Consider the following 6718-nt stretch of genomic DNA (forward strand, 5'->3'; position numbering starts at 1 on the left):
CAGTTTCAGAATTTGAAATTAAAATAATCCAAATATGGGCTCCAAATCTTTTTAAATCTATAATATTGATCTCTTAAATTATGTTATCTTCTCCATTTGAATGCATGACCTCATTTGTAAGCTAAGCTCCGTCTGATCTTTCCATGAAACAGCCATACATTTCCTTGCTGAAGCCAAAGCCAATCTCAAAAATGAAATTTATCTACTTTATGTATCAAAGCCATTTCAGTAAGGTTCCCAATTAAAAAAATCTTTAGGTCTAGAGAAAAATATATTTTCAAGATTTCCTGCAAGCAGTCTCTTAATTTAGCCAAAAACCTTTAATCTTATCACATGCCCAAACTGAATGCAAAAATGTACCCTTCTGCTCATTGCATCAAAAACACAAATCTGAAGCACTCAATTTATATTGTTTCAAATGTTCAGGAGTTAAATATAATTGATGTATAGAGTTATAATTTACCAACCTATACCTAACATTAACTAACTTTGTCATAGTATCTTTATTAATTTTCCTTACATTTAAGTCATGATTTATGCAAATCCGCCTTGTAATAATTTGTACATTTCTGAAATAAATCCTTTCTTTTCTTCATCTCGAATGAATACCTCAAATAATGATTCTTGTAATTATGTAATTCCAAATGTCTCCCTAAACAATCATACAACATTGATTTAAATTGATAATAACAAAAAAGAGTATTTTTAGGAATTTGGTATTTCTCCTTCAACCTATCAAATGATAAAAAAAATGACTCACCTCAAAACAATAATTTACCATTCTTATTCCTTTCTGGTTCCAAATTTTAAGGAGGCAGTTGTCCATCGTGAAAAGCAAACTCTTATTTTGCAACAAAGGAGGATATCTGGATAATCCACCTGGCATTCCTATAATTTTAGTAACCTCCTCCCATATACTTATCAAATAAAACAAAACTGGAGATTTATAATTATTAACAGTTTTACTCATCCATTTATAAATAAAATGATCTCTTCTAATCTCTCCAATTCTATTCAATTCGATATCTAACCAAGAAAACCGAACTACCTAAATCAAACATTCCATTAATAATTTTCAGTTGAGCTGCTTTATAATAATTCTCAAATTGTGGTAACTGCATATCACTTAATTCATATTTCCAAGTTCGTTTATGCATTGAAACACGTGTCATCTTTCCCTTCCATAAAAATTTCCTCACCACAACATTTAAATCCTTAAAAGATTTATTTGGTATTTTATAAGGTATATTCTGAAAAAAATATTGTAATGTAGGAAATATATTCATTTTTATACAATTCACTCTTCCTACCAACATTAATGGTAAATCCTTCCATTTATTAAATCCTTTTTTATCGCAGATAATAATGGTAAATAATTCAATTCAACTAATTGATTTATATTTTTACTCAGTTTAATACCTAAATACCTAATACACTTTGACCGCTTAATTCTACCCACTTACATTCTGAATAATCCGTATCCGATATCCGTATCAGTTCACTCTTATTCCAATTCACTTTATAACCAGATACCTCCCCATTCTGTAGCAATTTTCCTGCAATATTTTCAAAGAATAAATTGGACAGTTAGTTGGATGGGAGAGGTCTAGAGGGTTATGGGATGTGTGTAAGTCAGTGGGGCTAGTGGAATGATGTTTAAGCACAGACTAGAAGGGCCAAATTCCCTGTTTTCTGTGCTGTATTGTTCTATGTTCTATGGAATGCATTGTCAAGGGCAATGGTGGAAGAAGATATGATGGTAATGTTTAAGAGATATTTAAACAGGCATATGAGCATGTGGCGAATGGAGGGAGATGTGCAAGCAGAAAGTATTAATTTGGCATCTAATTTGACATAGAAAGGAAAAAGGATGAAGTCCTTAAGAGTGAATATGGTGAGTTAAGAAGGAAACAAAAAAGCAGGAGTTTAAAGGTATTAATGTTTGGATTGTTGCATGTGTCACATGGCAGTGAGGTCAATAATAGAATAGGGCAGATGAATATATGGCTAAAGAGTTGGTGCAGGGTTCAGATTTGTGGATCAATTTGGCGGGGGGGGGGGGGGGGGTGGAGGAGTGGCAATCCTTCTCTACTGGAGAAGGTATGCCCTCCACAAGATTGATGGGTTGCACTTGAATTCGAGAGAGAGGGAACAATATTCCTATGGGAAGTTTTGCTAAAGATGTTGGAGAGGCTTTAAACTAGCCAGCCAGGAGGACAGGAGGCAGTGTTTGCTCAGATGATAGAGGAGTCTGTGGAAAGATATGTGCAATGTACAGTGAGGCTCTGAGGAAGGACAGACAGTGAATGGAGCATAAATGCAGTTGAGTGGATAGGTTGGAATGTGTGTATTTTAATGTGAAAAGTATTAGGAATAAAGGGGGTAATCAGTCAGCAATGACAATGGAATCATTGCAACGGTGAAGCCTAACACCTGTCAGATCTGCAGACTATGTCCAACTTTTGCATGTAGTCGAATTGGGGTCATTAGGGTCACTAGTTTAAACCTCTTGAGAATGTCTTGGCATGTCTCAAGGTACTAAATTTAAGAGCAGGGAGATTTTTCTGCAACTGTATTAGGTATTGGTGAGACCACGCTTGGTCTCCTTGCTTGAGAAAGATATATTAGCTTTGGAGGCAGCTTAGAGAAGGTTCACCAGGTTGATTCCAGAGATAAGGGGGTTAGCCTATGAGGAAAAATTGAACCATCTGGGTGTGTACTTGCTGGAATTCAGAAGAATGAGATGAGAAATGTAAGATGTATGAAATTAAGGCAGGGGTACAATAAAGGTAGAAATGCTGTTTCCACTGGTAGATGAGACTAGAACTAGAGATTGGATGAGCCACCTGGTTCTGTGGGGTCATCTATTACATTTGTGCTCTAGTTGTGGTCTCCTCTACTTTGGAGAGACTGGCCGCAAACTAGGAGATTGCTTCATTGAGCACCTCGGTTCTGTCTACTGCAATAGTGTGGATTTCTCAATGGCCATTCATTTCAATTCCCCACCCCATTCTCTTACTGACATGTCTGTCCAAGGTCTCATGCACTGCCAGATTGAGGACCCCCCCCAAATTGGAGGAACCACACTTTCTGTTCTGTCAGGACATCCTCCACCCAGATTGCCAGATTGACTTCTCCAGTTCCCCTTAGGAAGACACCCCATCCCCATCATTCCCCCCAACACCCATCTCCATTTGTCTAGCTGTCTCTCTCTCCTGCCTTTTCCTTCTGTTTCCTTTCACAGAGCTAAAATCAATTTTCACCTTTCCTTCTCCTGTCCTCTTACATCCAATTAACACCTTTTGTTAATTAGTCTGTACACCTCCCCCTCCCATTCTTCCCCTTTTCTCCAGCCTTCTATATAGACACTGGTTTCTTCTTTTACCTTAAAGGAGGTTTCAAGCCCCAAACTTCAGTAAAACATCTTTCTCCCACACACACACACACACACACACAAACACATCCAGCCCTAAAAAAGGAATCCGTGCATGTTCTTTTCACCATTTCGGATTGATTTTCTGTCATCTAGATAATTCAAATCAGATGTTCTGTGTCATATACTGATCACGGGATAACTAATTATATCAGTTGCTCTCAAATCTTATTTAACAAAGCTTTATGTTTTCAAGTTCCATTTTATACTCAAGTGTAGCAAGATGCAGTAATAAGTCTGTTTGAGCAGTCCCAACTGAACATTTCATGCATCAAGAGTTAAGACAATCTTTTGCAATTTTTGTTGATACTGCCTTCATTTGTTATCATTTTCTTTCCAGGCATATGTTTGTCTAAGTTCAATTTGAATTTGAAATTTTAATTTCTGGGAATAATGTTAATTGATTTTGACAAAATTAAGTTCACAATTTTTAAATGGTTAGATTTTATTTCAGTGATATACATTCCCAAGGTTATTTTTGTGAACATTTGTTATTGATCTCGGTGTGTTCAGGGTTAAATTTTATTCTTTTATTTGATAGATCTGCAGTACACTGCCTTTAGCCATGAAAAAGAAATTACAATATTCGATCATCTTCACAAAAATTATATACATTTCATGAATTTTATAATTGATAAACTGCATTTTGCCTATATTATGTGATGTTCACTAATAAGACTTTATGACATACCTTTTTCTAATTTGCTATTTGTTTGTGGAATTTTTCTTTAATATGTTATAAGATGTTTGCATTACATATTTCAAATTAATTTGTAACATCTATTTCTGCCCAAAGCACTTCAATTTTTTAATTGAATTGAATTAAATTACAATTGATATTGTATTAATTTTTGAATAGGTTGTCATGCTTTGAGGTCTTAAAGCTGTAATTCATTGGTGCATTTAATGGGAGGTCAGATAAGCACATCTTCATCTTCTGAGACCCGAATAATCCACTTCGGAGTTCTGAACTGATTGATGTAACCAGCATACGACCCATATATTAAATATTAATTTTTAAAAAATTAAATGTTACATTTTATTTGCAACACGATAGAAGCCAATTCCGACCATTTGAACTCATACCACCCAAATTAACCTACGATCCCTGTATGTTTTGGAGGGTAAGAGGGAACTGGTGCACCTGGTGGAAACCTGTAGATTCAGCTCCACTGACCTGCCTTTTCCCCATCTCCCTCTGAAATGTATTTAATGAGGTAGCCTCTACTGCCTCTTTGGGAAGAGATTGCGACAGATTAAATTCTCTGGATAGATCAGTTCCTCTTCTTCTGTGTCCTAAATTTACTTTTAAATTTAAAATTTATATTTAGACATGCAGCACGGTAACAGGTCATTTCAGCCCATGAGTCCACCCAATTTACTCCCAATTAACCCACATCTATGAAAACCCACGCAGACTCTGGGAGTACATACAAACTCATTACAGACAGTGCGGGATTCGAACCCCAGTCCCAGAGTACTGCTGGCGCTGTAACGGCATTGCACCAACCGCTACTGTCCTAAAACTTGAGGCTATTCCCCCTAGTTCCACCTACCAGTGGAAATAGGATTCCTACCTCTATCATACTTGTTTATAATTTCATACAGTTCTGTAAGATTTTGGCGCAGGCACAGGGAGAAGGTACAAACTCCTTATTGACAGTGTTGGATTCGAACCTGGGTCACTGGCATTGTAATAGAGTCACGCTAACCACTACACTAACTGTGCCATCATTATTCTCTGCCACAGGACAGGAAATCTTTGAAGGAAGCTTGAGAGTTGATGGGCTCCATCTACCTTTTTCTTTTCTTCTTAAAATATTTTTATTGATTTTAATAAAGAACTTACACAAACAAAAAAGGTACAATTCAATAAGACATTATGGAGAGTTACACAAACTAAGTAAGACATTCCGTATATCACTAATATACATAAATAGTAAATCATATCCAGAATTCATATTCTAAATAGTATATATCTTTTTTTTAGAAAATAAAAACTCTAATAGTAGAAAAAAAAAGGAGGAAAACTCAAACCTCTTACCGAACTGCATTGCTGGATGTTATACATGATTAGTATTAAAAGAGAAACAAAGGTAAAAAAATATATATAAAGAACTTGGAAAAGATACGAGTCAGACGATTTAATTACATTGGAGTAAAATTATAAAGTAAGATAGTGAGTCATAAACGACCCCCATAACTTCTGGAGTCTTACATCCGAATTACTAATTAAATTACATACCTTTTCCACGTTCAAACAGGACATGATGTCCCGCAACATCTGATCATGAGTAGGTGGGGCAGCATCCTTCCATTTAAGTACCATCTACCTTTTTCTCATTGAGTCTTTTGCTTAAACATACATAGATTTCTTATTCAAAAATATTAAAAATTAATACATTGTAGTGCTGGGCACAGCCAAGAAAGACTCAGCCACCATATCGAAAGTTGTTAATGACTGTTTTAATTCAAATTCAGCGCGCCCCCTTTAAGGGCAGCATGAGCTCAGTCACCTCGTGCATTGTGACATCATAATTGCTGCCCCCCCGGCGCGCGCTGGGCAGGAGACATGAGGCAGGGAGAAAACCTTGACAGCACCATTTTCCCATGGCTGCCTTGCCACGTGGCATTACATGCGGGCTGGTTTGCCATGGGAGAGTGTGCCGCCACACAACTCCCACCAGAACCAGCTATGTGTCCTGGCGCTTGGGTGGGCAGCCCCGGCGTTTGGACATGGCCGAATGCACCGGCCATGATAGGTCTAAATGCGCCACCTACAAACGGTCCACGGTGAAAAATTCATCTTTACCCCCTATGTCCAAATGAAAGTCCTGCCGGACCGCTGGAGGACCTTGTATGGACCTTTGTATGGGCATTGTAAAGATTCCATATGTGGGCCGTGCTCAACAAAAATGAATTCCGCCGAGTCCAGCTCTTTGGGATGATGTGTCGGCCGGACTCCTTGATGTGAGGGGGCCTACGATGTCAACATGGATGTACTGAAATCTCCGCACCGCCGGGTCAAATTGCTGGATTGGGGCCGGCATATGTCGATGAACCTTAGAGGCCTGGCTCTGGTGCAGTTCCTCGCCATTTCGGCCACTTCCTTTTTGAGCCCATTCCACACAAACTGCTCTGCCACCATTCGCACCATAGTCTTCACCGAGGGGTGGCCTAGGTTATGGACTAAGCTGAAAACCCTCGATCTCCACTGCGGTGGGACTACCGGGTGCGGCGAGCTGGTGGAGATGTCACAGAGCAACATGTCCGGGCTGTTGGGCA

This window comes from Narcine bancroftii, chromosome 3 (assembly GCF_036971445.1).
Source record: "Narcine bancroftii isolate sNarBan1 chromosome 3, sNarBan1.hap1, whole genome shotgun sequence".
NCBI classification, from domain to species: Eukaryota; Metazoa; Chordata; class Chondrichthyes; order Torpediniformes; family Narcinidae; genus Narcine; species Narcine bancroftii.